Below are 15,245 nucleotides of genomic sequence, written 5' to 3'. Positions count from 1 at the left end.
GATGTCAAAGTGGTTACAGACACCCAGGACAGACAAACAAGCTGTGTGAAGTCCCTTAAAATAAAACCTCAGGCGGCTTTATCTCCTGGCTTGTGGTTGATTTGAGACTGCTAGGGAGAATCTGGGGGCCCTCTGACATTTATCTCAAATTCTGGGCAGAATTATTAGAAATTATGAGAGAATGCACAATTTGAAACAGTTCTCAGCCTTTGAAAGCAAATGTTTCATCATAAGAGAAGTAAAAACTCAAGAAGGATTCTAAGCACTTCTTCTTGACTCCTCCATTTTCATGCCTGACTCTCCACCCCAGACACTGCAGTGACGCCTCTGCTGGTCAACCCAGTTAGGACGGACAGTAGGAACTGCATGTCAGGAGCAGTTCTTCAACCCTGAAGGACATGATGGCTGAGATCCCTGCTCCACTGGACTCCAGGGAGTGAGGAGGGTGCTTTTGACACTGCTACTGTCTGGCTCAGACAATAAAGACTCTTCCTGCAATACAGGAGACCTGGGTTCAATCCCTGGATCAGGAAGATCCCCCCGAGAAGGCAATGGCAACCCACTCCAGTATTCTTGCCTGGAGAATCCCATGATGGACAGAGGAGCCTGGTGGGCTACAGTCCATGGGGTCGCAAAGAGAGCGACATGACTGAGTGACTAACACTTTCAGTTTTTTCACTTTTCATTGTCATTTCCATTACAGGACTCTGATTTATTTTCTCCTCTGTCTTCCTTCACCCAAAACTCCAAGTCTCTCGTCTCTCTTTTTCCTTTTTTTTTTTAAAAATAACTTTGTCATTTCAGTAGGCAACTTGGGGGAATTCGCCAAATTGATAGCAATTCCTGGTGCTAATAAAGTGTCAATTAAGATTGATTGTGCTGCCAAGGGCTCAGGGGAGGCTGGTGGTTTATGCTAATGTTTTAAAAGTCTATTTCATATGCCTTTATGTTGAGTTGTTTCATTAGGTTTATTAAGAGCCCAATTGATACAACTCTTGTTGACTCCAAATATTCCTGAGGTGATTAATTCTGAACAATGGGGTTAATTAGTCTGCAGACTTTGAAACACATCTTCAGGCTGGAGCTCAAGAAACCAGTTTCCAGGGAATGTAATCTCCAAAAGAATTACATTCCTTTCTTCTAAAGGAAAGGGGGAAATTCTCCCTAGGGAAGAAAGGATGGCTGTGATCTCAGGGAGCGCGTTAAATGAGTGTTCAGCCCTAATGGGCCGCTGGGTTCTTTGTTAACTTCTCCCTACTTTTACTTCCTGACTAGTAGGTAAATAGCTTGTATTGGGGAGGATGTATTGTGGGTGGATACGGGGATAGGATGCATGGACCCATAGGAAGAGACCAGTCTGGGAAAAGAAAAGGGTTTCCTCCTTCCTGTTTCCCGAACAGACGTGTAACCGCACCCCCAGCAGAGCCTGTAGCCTCTGGGGCATTCCTTCATCCACAAAATGGGGACAATGACAGAACTGCCCTCCCCCAACACCCCAAGCCGCTGTGAGGGTGAAGTGAGATCATAACAGTAAAAAAACGCTTTGAGAATAAAACCCTTTTCTTTTCTTTTTTTAACCTTTGAGAGGTTAAAAAAAAAGAAAGGATCCATTTTAGAAGTGGGCTTTTTTAAACTCCTTTTTTATATTATTATTCCCTCATAAAAGGGTTCCTTCTTGTAGCTGGGATTTTTCATCTCGTGTTAAAGAGAGAGAGGGAGAGGGAGAGAGTTTTAAAAATAGCTATTTTAATGAAAAGAACAGCTCCCCTGAAGAACTGGGCAGTCCTTTCTGCAGGCTTTGCTGCCGAAACTCACGGTCCAAATTGATTTTTCCCCCTCTTCTTTAAAGGTAAGTGATGAAATACTGTGGGTTTGAAAGGGCTGACATTTTGGGTAGCAATTAAACTCAGTCCCATCTAGCCGCACGGCAGCTGGTGGCGGGCAGGCTCGTTATGGCGGAAAGGCAGGCAGAGGATTACGCGGTGGGCCAAGCTCAGGCCCACTGCCTGCAGCCAGGTAATTAGATCTAACAAGCTGGCCTGTCCTCCTTTCTCCCCCACCCACTCAGGGCAGGGCGGCCAGGCCCCGGGGACCCACTTCACATCGCTTGGCCGGTGAGATGGCAGGCAAGTCTAGGATCGTCATTGCTGCGGTGACGGGTGCGGGAGATATTAATGTTGAGTGACTAACGACCATACCGGAGGCAGCGGTAGTTAGGAATTCAAGGCAAATGGAGATGGCAGGGCCCTCGGCGTCATAAGAATCAGCCACAGGGCGAGGCTCCTCCGACAGGTCAGTGGGATGTGATTGGAACCAGGCACCAGGGAAGGACCAGCAGGGGCGTGTGACACGTGTTTCCCATCCCTGCCCTGATCCTGTTCCCATGGAAATACGGCTGTAACAAGTCACACTCCCAGCCTGCTCTGCTCCAGAAAACCCATTCCCCAAGCCTTTCTCTGACAGGGAGTTTGTGATCTCCCCATGGAGCCTCAAACCACCTGTAGAGAGGGCTTCCCAGAGCCGGGTTGGCTGAGTACCTTTCCTTTGTTCAACTCTCCAGGGACTCCAGCATGCAGCCAAGGCTGGGAACCTGCTGTCTGGCTCAGCCTAGCATCCAGACCCCGATGGTGCAACGCCTGGCAGACCCTGGCAAGACCATGTCATTGGCTGGAAGCTCCCAGCTTCACCCCAGTGGCAAAAAGCCTCAAGGGGAAGAAATCCAGTCATTCAGCTACACTCCCCAACCCAAAAGGCAGCAGTGACTTCTGAGGCTGCAAGACTGAGCCAGGGCTTTAGTTGGACATTCAAGGCCTCCAGAAGAATTGGAGGAACCTAGACATGGTCTGGAGAAGGCGATGGCACCCCACTCCAGCACTCTTGCCTGGAAAATCCCATGGATGGAGGAGCCTGGTAGGCTGCGGTCTATGCGGTCACTAAGAGTCGGATACGACTGAGCAACTTCACTTTCACTTTTCACTTTCATGCATTGGAGAAGGAAATGGCAACCCACTCCAGTGTTCTTGCCTGGAGAATCCCAGGGATGGGGGAGCCTGGTGGGCTGCTGTCTAATGGGGTCGTACAGAGTCGGACACGACTGAAGTGACTTAGCAACAGAGACATGGTCTCAGGGATGAGCTTTAAGCACAGATGCCCTTGCCTGTCCTTCTGCAAGCCTCAGCTTGCCCATCTGTGAAAAGTGTGAATTGGCCCATTTGAGTTCTCCATCTTCCCTAGCCTGAAATGCCACTGGTTCTGCAAATCTACCCACCTTGCTGACTTCCCCTGAGTTTCACACACACACACACACACACAGAGTGATCACCACACGCCCATACCAGCAGTTTCCTGGAGAAGGAGTCATTGCCCAGATTCCAGCCAACCCAGGCAAGGGGTGAGAATCACCCCCCAATCCCAGTGGGGGTATGCAAGAATGAGGGAGGGAGCCGAGGCAAGGAGGGAAAGGAAGCCCAGGGAGGAGGTTGGGTTGGGGGCATGGATTCAACCCTACCATTTGCTGGGTCCCTTACAGACATACCCTCCCCCACCACAGTGCTCCTCACTGCGGGGGAAGAGAAGATGGGGGCATCATCTTCCTGCACGCTCCCCTCCCCTGGCTTAGGAGGGACAATAGGCTCGGTTTGCTTCAGAGGACTCCAGGACATTGGGTGGGAGTCAGAGGAAGAGGCAGTGCAGAGCAGCCTCTCAATAATTAGAGAAATTAAAGACAGGTTCCATCGTCCCCAGCCCACCAGCATGTGTTCAATGAATTGAGTGCTCACATCAGGCACTCCAAAAGGAGGTTATTTCTCATTTTCTTATTTTCTCTTAAGATCTCATCAGTGATGTGGGAGTCTGATCACTGATCTCTCAACTCCTCTATTTCACCTGGGCCAGGGTGCAGGGGAGAGCAGGCTGATAATTAAAAATCATTTACATTTATGCTTTCACAGGCAGGTCTGGCTCAACTGTGAGGGGCCAAGAGGTGCAATCCTACCGTGTCCCCAGGGCTGCTGAACTTACACAGCCTGTCGACTCCCTTGGGAATGATTCGCCTGGTGGGAGTTGGGGAGAAGGAGCAGGGAATGTAGACCCACCCCTGGGGCACCCCAAGAGGAAGCACCTGTGGCGGCCCAGTTGTGCCTGTGCCTGGAGGGTGGGCTTGGAGAAGGGGCCTTGGTGGGGGGGTCCAGTCGTGGCTATGTTTCCAAGCCACATTCTCTGTGACTATCTGCCCAACTCTTGAGCTGTTAAACAGTTGATTCCAAGTCAACCTGGGGGGATGAATGTGATGATTGCCACAAGCATCCCCCCCCCATCATAAACAAAACTCATTCTCCTGTCCCCTCCTCCACTCTGAGAGGAAAAGAAATGAAACTTGAAGAAACGTCCTGTGTTGATGAGTAAGGAATGGGATAAGATGAAGATGGTGGAGGATTTAGAGATAGGAAAGGAGATGAGATGAAGTAGGGAGGAGACAGGCTGAGACTACAAAGGTGTCAGGTGATATTAGGATTGGATTGTTTGGGATGGTATGGAATGGAGTGGAGTGGGAGATCCAAAAGCCCAAAGCTGAGAGGCCCCTCTGTGCAGAGCTAGGCTCCCATCTCAGGACACACCCTCGACAGCCCGTGTTCCTGGCCAACCCCCTCCCCAGTTGCTCAGCAGGTACCAGAACCAGGGGAGAGGGAGCAGACAGCTCCTCGGGAGGCTGGCACTGGTCCCATGCAATCTGTTCCCAACTTCCTCCTGCGTGGGTGGTGGCGGCACGTCCCCAGCCAGCCCCCACGCCTCTCAGCAGCCGTCAACGCGCCCTCACTCTCTCCTTGTGTGTGTTGTCAAATCTTCCCGATATAGCAGCCTGGAGTCTGTCAACAGTTCTGTTCCATGCCTGCTTCTCCTCCCCAGAGGATGCCAAGGCTGCTGTCCCCTCCCTCAATGGATACCTCTCCCGTCATGCTTCACTCGCAGTGCTGGCAAGCAGAGACTCACCACCTCCCCAGCGGAAGTGTGCTTGGGGGAGCTATTCCAGCCTCCAGGGTCTGGGTTACCTGGCATGGGATGGCAGCTGTGCCAGGACGTATTTGAATGACGTTAAGAAAGAGGACAGGGAAGCCTGGCATGCTGCCGTCCATGGGGTCGCCGAGTCGGACACGACTGAGCAACTGAACAAGGACGAGGAGTCTGGGGGACTTGAGTGTGGATCAGATGTGGGGAGGAGGGAGAGTCAGGTGATGCTTAGACATCTGACCCGAAATGATTCAGGTAAGATGGTCCTAGTCACTGTGGTGGGGGGCCCTGGAGAAGGAGCAGTTTGGGGATGGAGATCTAGGGAGTCGAGACGGCCGTGGCCTCCACATGGGGATGTCCTATATGCATATGCAAACTGGTAGCTCAAGAGAGGTCTGGGCCTGCAGAAGTATCCAGAAAGTGGAATCCCATCTTCCACGGGAAAGATCAACACATACGCATTTGCTCCAACAACTTTCAGCAGCAGAGGGTTATCAGTAAGGCAACCCCAATGACCACCTTTACAGAATTCCCCTCGTGCAGCCTGTGGCCTTAGGCCTGGTGCTGCCCGCTGCCCCATGGGTGGGTCTCCATCCCCCAAGGTAGGTGACTGTGTCCCGTCAGCTGCCTCCGCCCCACCATCTGGGCATCAGTAGCCCTGGGCCCCAGTTCAAGCTCTACCCACTAACTTTAGGAATTTAAACAAGTCACTTTCTCTTTCTCAGCCTCAGTCTTCTTAACTGTAAAGTGGGACCAAAGACTATTAGGGTCAAACAAGGCAGTGCGGGTAGATACTTTACACCTGTAAGGAATCTGGGTGAAAACTGCCCAGTCCCGTCTCCCCCACCCCTCCCCACCACAGGGTCCACAGCAGCACCTGTGCCAGGCATGTGTGGTGACCACCTCTATCCTTGTTGCTTCCTCCTCCAGGGGGCTCAAGGATACTCTTCTGGTCTCCTAAAGCCTCCATGGAGACCCTGACATCTGTGCTTCACTAGATGACCCCACAGGTCAGAAGACACCACTAATAATGCTTTAGTGTTGACATTTATCACAGCATCAGACACCCCCTGCTTAGCTTTCAGGGCTAGCAAGGAATGCCAGACAGAGAGAACCACTCTTAACCAGGCATCTTGGGTAGAAGACCTGAAATGATCCTTTATTTGCTGATCCTAACTGAGACCTCATTGAGGTAGTCAGACCCCTCCTCTCCACTCCTCCAGCTCAGATACTACTCATGCTGACCCGTTCATCAAACCCACCTGAGTGCATCTTCACCAAGGAGCCAGGGAAGAGGAGAATTTTAGGTGGATAAACAAGCCGCCATCCTCCTGGAATGTTATCTTTTCATTTAGGAAGGAGCAGCGGGGGTGAGAGCTGCTAACCCAAGTCCTGAAGATTAACTCATGAATCTGAGAAAGTGGTTGGTGCCTGTGTGCCAGACGGGGAAGTGCCACACACACACCACCACCACCACCACGAGTGGTAGATGCACACTGGGTCTGCTCAGCTCCCATCTACCCCTCCCCAGGAGAAAGCCCTTTATCTGGAGAACACTCCTTCCCCCACACCAGGCAGTCCTTGCTGCCAATCAGAGGACTCCACCCCACCCCGCAACCACACGGAAGGGCATAAACCAGGCCAGGACACTGAAAAGTCCTTCCCCAAAGTTTGTCCAGTAAGAACCAAAGGAAGACACAAGGCAGGAGTTGCTGGTGCCATGGTTCTTCCAGGCCCTAGAAGGATCAATCTGCAGGAGAACTGAAAAATAAAAGAGAATAAAGCCAACACACAAGAAAGAGGATCAAGAGAGGAAGGGGATGGTCCTGATGGCTTTTGAATTCCTAGTTGCAACTGTCCCTGAAAGCCAGGTCCTGGGAGCTGCCATATGATAAAGTCCTGTTTTTGCCTTAACCTGTTCCTACTGAGTCTCTGTCACATGCAACCATCATCCGATGACACTGTGGCAGATGGCAGGTTCTCTCCACCGGCCTTCTGAAGACAGTTCCCACATCTTTACTATCTACTCCAGACCACTCCAGACAACGTGGCCTGGAGACTCAGCAGGGCAGACTCAGTGACCAGACCTTCCCATCCACGGCCCCTTCACCCAACAGCTGCAGAACCACCTGCCCTCTGCCTGCCCCTTCTGGTTCACACTCTGCTGCCCTCTGCTGCCCCCCGCTGGCCACAGACCACCAAGTGCTCAACTCATCAGGCCCAGGATGGATTGGGGGCTACATGACTGGCACCCAAATTAGGAACCCGAAGAATGCACAGGTATGAACAGAGACCATCTCTCACAGCTCCATCCCCCAAAGAAACCTATCTCTGGAGGTGGGAGCTCAAGAAAACTTTTACCATTACATGTGGGCTAAAAATACTCCCTCCTTCCCTGGGGTGAGAATAATGTAGTAATATAAATTGGGAGTTGGATATGCAGGTGTTTTCTTTGGAGTGAGAAACTTTGGGCAATTTTCCCAGGAAGCTAGAAGAGTGCAATATAAAGACAGTGTTGAGAGGGGATTCCCTGGCAGTCCAGTGGTTAGGATGCTACACATTCACTGCTGAGGACCTGGGTTTATCCCCTGGTTAAAGAAGTAAAATCCTACAAGCTGCGTGAGGTAGCACCCCTACCAAAAAATAACTGAGCTGAGGATGGAGTCTGAGGAGCCTGAGGGAGAAAACACTACGAGGAGATGGAGCAGGGGCTAACACTGAGGATGAGACCAGGCAGGATGCCATGGTAACTCCAGGTGCCTGAGAGGGCTCCAGAAAAATAGCACTGAGCCCCCAAGAGCAGAGCAGCCCCTCCGGAACCATCTTGACCACGAAGACTGAGGAAGGAAAGAATAATTCATGTGCTTGCAGTTTGCAGATCATCTTAGCCCACAATATTGCATTTGATTTCACACCACCTGATGTGGTAACTGCTATTGTCTTGATGGCTTTTTCCTCACAAGGTAATAGATTCTGAGAGATTTCATGGCTTGATGGAGACAACCTCTCTGAACAGCAGACTGTTCAACTCAACAGCGGACTATTAGACTCAAACCCGAGGCCAAGCCCCAGGCAGGGAGTTCTCTGCTGTGGATGGGGCTGTATCTGTGCTTCTGAAACCACAGTGAAAGCACAGACTTCCTTGGGGTCAAGGAACAGAACCAAGGTTCAAAATGCTGACCCTGCTATTATTTATAAGCTGCATGCCTTTGGACAAGTTACTTAACTACTCCGAGTCTCCTGCTTAGGTCTATCTTATGGGTTTGTTTTAAATAGCACACATGTGGTTTAGTTACTAAGTCCTGTCCAACACTTTTATGACCCCATGGACTATAATAGCTCACCAGGTTCCTCAGTCCATGGGATTCTCCAAGTAAGAATACTGGAGGGGGTTGCTATTTCCTTCTCCAGGGACTCTTCCCAAGACAGGGATTGAACCCACATCTCTTGCATTTCAGGCAAGTCCTTTACCACTGAGCCACTAGGGAAGCCTAAATATCTTACTCACACACACACACACACACACACACACACAGAGGTGTATGTAAATCACCAAAAGCAGATCTTGATACATAGCAGATTTTCACAAAACTTAGCATGTGCATATTTCTGAATGCAAGTTTTCCAAGATATTTAGTCTAATTTTGTGTTTTCCTGGTAAAATCAAATCCAAGGGGTCTACCACTTAGTCATCATTTTAACCATGGGAGAGAAAACCCTGGAGACATCTCATTTCCAAAGGAAGTTGAGTGCTTTAATCCTATTCTGCAGATAAGAAGCTGAGGCTCAGAGAAGTTAAGTCATCCCTCCAAGGTCACACAGATAATATCAATATGCAGTAGAACCAGGAGATAAAGCCACATTCATCTGACTTCAAAGCCCTTACCCTTTTAATAACCCTCACAAGTTTGGTCTGTGGCAGTGGGAAGGCATGTAGGGGGCAAGGGAGAAAGTGGAGATGCTATTGCAATGGTCCAGGTGAGAGATCAGCGAGACACGACAGCAGGGGAGATGGCCAGAAAGAGGGAGGTGTAGGCATCTGTAGGAATAAGCAGGACCTCCTGGAGGCTTGACCTGCAGAAGGATTTGGCTTGAGCCACTAAGGGAATAATGGTGCCACTTTCTGAAAAGAGAGATTAGAGAAGAAACAGGTTGAGGGGCAGGGAGAATCAAGGACCCTACTTTGCCTTTGTTAGGATTGGATGTCTATTAACCATCTAAGTGGAGCTTCTGCGTAAATGCGTGCAGATCTCAGTAATGAGGGTGGGACAGGAGATAAAGCCCAGAGATGATAATGATACTTAAAGTCAGTGGCTTAGAAGAGATCTCCAAGGGGGAGAATAGCTGTAGAGAATAGGCCCAGCACTGAGATTCAGCGTGAAATGGGGGAGGACCAGTGAGCCAGAATGTGGGGTCCTAGAGGCCAAGGGGAGATGATGTTTCAATGAAGAGAGAGTGGATACCTCTGTCCAGGGTCCATGAGAGGTCAAGTGAGATGAGGACCCTAAAGTAACCATGACCGTGATGAGGGCAGATGCTCTGTGCCGCATCCACCCCTGAGTCTCACCCATTCCCCCTGTTCACCCATCCTCATCCGCTCAGGCCCTCTTTATTGGTAAGATAAAGAGAGCCAAGGAGGTAGTTGATTTTTGAGAATCACAACCCACCAGCATGTCATCTATCACTTCCAGCCACTCTGGATGGGGTTGACCACAAAAGCGGAAGATAAGGTTGGAGGAATGGAGATTTTCACTGCAGATCTTGGCAAGGGGGGGGCTGGACCATCTCTTTCAACCATGATTTTTTTTTTAATTTTTTATTATATTTTTAATTCATTGATTTATTTTAACTGGAAGATAATTATAATATTGTGGTGGTTTTTGCCATACAGTAACATGAATCAGCCACAGGTTATAATTTTTTAATTTAATTTTTTTAATTGGAGGATAATTGCTTTACAATATTGTGTTGGTTTCTGCCATGTATCAGCATGAATCGGCCATAGGTATACACATGTCCCCTTCCTCTTGAACCTCCTTCCCACCTCCCACCCTCCCACACCTCTAGGTTGTCAAAGAGGGCCAGATCTGAGCTTCCTGCGTCACACAGCAAATTTCCGCTGGCTGCCTAATTTTACATCTGGTAACGTACGTGTTTCAATGATACTCTCTCAGTTTATCCCACTTTCTCCCTCCCTTCACTACAATTTTTAAGGCTAGAAACACTTTCACTTCAACCCTCATTCATGCCCTTATTCACCAAATAAATACGTATGCTCTTCCACTCTGTGATAGATCCTGCATCAATCACTAGGGACATGGCCACGAAGTGATTTTGACCTCGACCTTGGGAAGTTTAAAGGGAAACAAGGCACATCAGCAGCTCCTTACCAGTATTTTTACTATAAGTGAAAAAGTGAAAGTGTTAGTGGCTGACTCTTTGTGACCCCATGGACTGTAGACCGCCAGTCTCCTCTGACCACGGAATTCTTCAGGCAAGAATACTAGCGTGGGTTGCCATTTCCTTCTCCAGCGGATCTTCCCAATCCTAGGGATCAAACCCAGGTCTCCTGCATTACGAGTAGATTCTTTGAGACACCATAACACAGTTCAAATTGGGAATCATCAGGTTTTGCTATTTGGGGAAAATAACCCAGAGGAAAGAATTATTTGAAGAAAAATACTATATTAAAGACATTTTATTCATAATAATAGCTCCTTACAGCAGATGGTGGTCATGTCCTGGTAGAAGGATCTATCAGGAGCTCTGGGAACACAGTTGAAAGGTCAAGGAGAGCTTCACAGAGGAAGTCATAAGTGGGTCTTGGCCTTGAAGAATGACCAGGAGCTCAGTCAGCAGACAGTAGGTTTACCTACATCCAGACAGAGGGGATGAGGCATGAGAGAGTACCTGGCGATTGGAAGGCTGTTCTTCACTGGTTGGCTTGAGCAAAGAGTAGGGGTAGGACATCGAGAGGGACAGGGCCCATGTCTTTGAGGACCTTAAACATGAAGCTAAGAAATTTAGACTTTATTCTCTAAGTCAGCACTCCTCCAAGAACTTCCTGGGAAACGCAAATCCCAAATTTGCTTCTCCAAATCAATGAATCAATAAATTCTGAGATCAAATGCATTTGGGACCTACTACAGAGAAAAACCTTCCTCCTGGAGATTCTGCCATGTTCATTAGCATTTAAAAGTTCTGAGAAAGCCTACAGAAGAAAGAAAAGAAAAGAGAGAGGGAGAGTGGAAGGAGGGAGGGAGGAAGAGTGAGAGGAATGCAGGGAGGAAGGAAGAGAGAGAAAGGAAAAAGACAAAGAAAACTTCCCTTTCAACTTTCTAAGTTTGCATTCCACATTACCTTTTGTCCATGTAATGTATTCTGGCATCCGCACACAATTACTACTCCTCAGTCACAGTGGGAAACGCTGAGCCAGAAAATGGGACTCTTTGCATTTTAAGCAGGTGAATGATTCACCTGGAGGCAGGAGGCAGAGATATGGCTGTTAAGGGAGTATCTCATAAATGGGGTCCAAGTTTAGCCCTTTACCCTGGAACAAAAAATATCTTCCCTTATTTCTTCAGCAAATATCTAGTGAGCACCTTCTCTGGGCGAGCTGTGCTGATGCTGGCAGTACAGTGAGGGGTGTCGGGGGGTGGGGATCAAATATGCTACCCTCCTCAGAGTGCTTACTGGCTAACAGACGCTATTCACATAATCTCATAGATTGAGATTTGAAGGAAAAGAAACACATACTGTAAGAAAGGAACCTGGAAGTGAGAAGGATTTTCCTTAGCAAGTCGCACTTGGGCTGAGATTCAAAAGACAGGTAGAAATTAATGAGGCAAGGATTGGCAGTGTTGGGGGATTGGCATTCTGAGTAGAGGGGGGGCATCATGTGCAAAGGTCCTGTGGCAGGAAGGTCCTACAGGTCCCAAAGGTCCTACAGCTGGGGGCTTCACACATATAACCTCACGTTGCCAGGCACCTGGATATCCCCCCACCTGTCCAGTTCGTGAGTTCACCCATCTTTTAATATATAAGAAAAATGGCCCCAGCTTTCATCCCACATATGGTAGGAAACCCTGCAACCCCAACAATACCTACAGGGGCTTGTGTTTCTCCTGAATGTCACTGGTTGAATGCTGCATCTCAGCTGGGTCTTGCCTCCTGCCACTAGAGTCTTCTCTGCACTTTGAACTAACCCACAGAACCCTGCAGCCTCTCCTTTGATTCCCCAAAGCATCCAGAAGCACAATGTGGTCCGCATGAGTGAGTTTTACTGTAGCTCTGAGGGTAATGGCAGTGGTCAGACAGCAAAGTTCATGACTTAGAACTGAGCTAACAGTTTTGAGCCTCAGCCATTCCCAGTAACATTTCACTGCCATCATTTCGCTTCAAGCCCATGGGTTCTTGCCATGTTGCTCAGACTCTCTGTCTCTCAAAACCCTCCTTACATCTCTTCCTTTATATCCTGGGAATGCACGCTTCAATTTGGATGTCTGGAGCTGGACTCACTGAGAAGCAGAGCTGAGATGAGAACTTAGGTGCAAGCGGTTCACCTGAGAGGAAGGGGAGGGAGGGGATGGGGAAGATGGGCATGGAGATAGGGTGGAGGACGCCAATACAGAGAGTGATAACGAGCAGGTGACCGCTGTGAGCACCAGTGACTCAGTCCCACTGGGGACCTCTGGGAAGTGGTGCGGGACACACCTCACAGGTGGCCCACCCGAAGGTCAAGGAAGCATATTTAGCCTCCAACTTCCGCCCATTACTGGTTGAGGGCAAGGCAAGAGAAAGCCCTTATTTGGAGGGTCAAGGGCCTACAGAAGGACGGCCCTGACTGCTGGACATATGGGTAGGGCGCCAGCAGCACCCACTGTGATGAGACTGGCAAGGTGGCACACAGCCCATTGACTCCATGCCCTGGGCGGTGGGGTGGGGGGAGGGGGGGTGCAGGCAATTTTCACTCCAAAATCAGCCATCAGGTTATGTTGCTAAACATCTACTCTGGATCAAAATGATGCCTCTTTCTCAAAAGATGGAAGAGTCTGTACACAGCTGTGGTTTGAAAAGAGTGGTTGCTTCTCTATACCAGGAGGGAAGCACTATACCAGGACCCCCCTCTTATAAATCAGGGTCTGAGCTAGGCGGGGAGGGAATAACAGAGCCACACACATTCCCTCCTGTCGGGACCACACACATTCCTAACTGCTATGTCGTGTCGTCTCTAAGAGCCACCTGATGTAGCACCTGGGTTAACAACCTTGAATAGGCACAAACATATCAACAAAACTTGGTACATTTGCAATTACAACCCTCTCACTACCACCTGTGTGTTCAGGGTGGGATGCGCTCCTTGTACTCATCTTACTAGTGAGGAACCAGAGGCCTGAATAGATTTAAGCCACGTGGCCAAGTTCCCACAGACTTGAACAACAAATTCCAGGTCCTATAACTGCCCCTCTTTAATCCAATGAAAACACCAAGGGTTGGAGGCAAATCCATTGCCGTCAAAGGCTGCAGCCATCTCAGAAGAGGAATCAGAGGCGTAACCTTCAGAGACAAAGGGCAGCCTGTCTTCCTAACTGTCCCATCACCAGTGGGAGCACAAGCAGGAGGTGCTGCCCAGTCTCATGGTGTTGAGGAATCAGAACACTCACAGAAGGAAATAGGATCCAAAGAGAAGATGGCCCCGGGCTAAGAGAAGAGGCTTCACGGTGATCAAGCTCAGAAGGGTTAGGAGCACAGGCTGCTTGGGTTTGAATCCCAGTTCTGACACCTGCCAGCTTGGGTAAGCTATTTCAGTTCTCAATGCCTCGGTTTCCCCATCTGTAAAATGGGGATAATAATAATATCTCCCTCTAGGGTTGCTAGGAGAATTAAGTGAACGAAGGTACAGAGAGACTGGAATGTAGACAGTGCCCCGGAAATGTTAGCAGTTATGAGGTTGGTTGTTAGGGTAGACTCCTATCCCTTTGGGAACTCGAGGGCCAAGCAGGGAAACTGAGGCAGAAGACAGGGTCATATGGGGTCACCAGGAGCCTGTAGGTGACCAGCCTAGTGGGGAAGAGAGCAGCATACTGAGAAGATGGCTGTGGAATCTGATGAACCCAGCTCTGAGCTGCACTGTGCCCTAGGTGAGGCATTTTACTGCTTCACCTGTGAAATGCGAGGAGCGAGTGCCTTCTCTGAGGGTGGAGGAGGTGGCGGCCCTGGTGCCCGCTGCCCCCTTGAAGCCCCCTCTCTGATGACCCCTTGTCCGACTCCTGCATGGCCTCCGCCTCGTGCCTGCCTCTTGATGCCTGCTGGGACCCTCCAGGGTCCGCCACCTGCTCAGTCCACACGCTGCCCCCTGGAAACCACACCCACACTCAGGAGGGCTCCCAGTGCGAGCGGCATGTGCCGCGTCTTCTCTCCCTGCACAGACCTCCCACTGGCACCCTCCCCCCCCGCCCCCACCTTTCCAGCCTCTCCCTGCACCTCTCCATCTCCCAGGAGCCTCCAACTCAGTACATCCACGACCAAGGCACCCTGTATCCCAACCTGCCCCCCCAGTACACAGCATCACTTCCCACCTACTGTCCAAAGCCAAGTCTGCAGCTCCTGCTTCACTCCGCTCTCTCCCCTGGCCCAGCAAACTCTCAGATCCACCCACTTGCCCTAGACTAGCTGCCATCCTCTCTTGCCTCCACCTGCATCTGTCCTTCATTCCGCAGCCAGAATGATTTTTCTAAGACACAAATACAACTAACTTCTCCCTAAAGCCTTCAGTAAGTAACTCACCATGTTGGTCAGGACCGAGCACGGGGAATGAGATTCTCACCTCCCTTCCACCTCCCTTACCTGTCTCATCACTTGCTACCCCTGCAGACACACCCTGGAACCAGGGTTTCAGGGAGCTCTGCTTGCATACACCCTCCTGGGGACCCTGCCAGGTCGGGCTGGGATCTGAGTCATCCTTGTCTTCGATGAGCCGTAGGGAAAATGAACAAGTGAATGAGGCAGTTCCCGAGCTGTGTGTTTCTAGATAAGAGGGTTTACATCGACTGGAAGGCTGGGAGGAAGCCACTTGAAGGTGGTGGCTCATGGGGGGTGAGCTCTCCGAGAGACGTGAGCACTTTGTCTCGAAGGAGAGCGCACTGGTGTGGGAGGGACAGGTGCTGTCAGCAAGAATGCCACTTCCCTCTAGTGACCTTTACCGGAGACATTTTCCCTGAATGTCAGGTTCATTAGAC

At 49.9% G+C, this 15,245-nt stretch overlaps 1 long non-coding RNA gene across 1 annotated transcript; it reads right to left on the bottom strand.

Annotated features, from left to right (window-relative positions):
• Positions 1-10,831: 10,831 nt before the first annotated feature.
• Positions 10,832-14,963, bottom strand: LOC122435321. Its single transcript, XR_006267636.1, has 3 exons — positions 14,854-14,963; positions 11,368-11,484; positions 10,832-10,879 (listed from the first exon to the last, which is right to left on the bottom strand). It is a non-coding gene; the product is annotated as an uncharacterized LOC122435321 (long non-coding RNA).
• Positions 14,964-15,245: the final 282 nt, after the last annotated feature.

Source organism: Cervus canadensis, chromosome 2 (assembly GCF_019320065.1).
Source record: "Cervus canadensis isolate Bull #8, Minnesota chromosome 2, ASM1932006v1, whole genome shotgun sequence".
Taxonomy (NCBI): domain Eukaryota; kingdom Metazoa; phylum Chordata; class Mammalia; order Artiodactyla; family Cervidae; genus Cervus; species Cervus canadensis.
The sequence above is the reverse complement of the archived record's forward strand: the minus strand, read 5'-3'. Positions and strand labels throughout refer to the sequence as shown.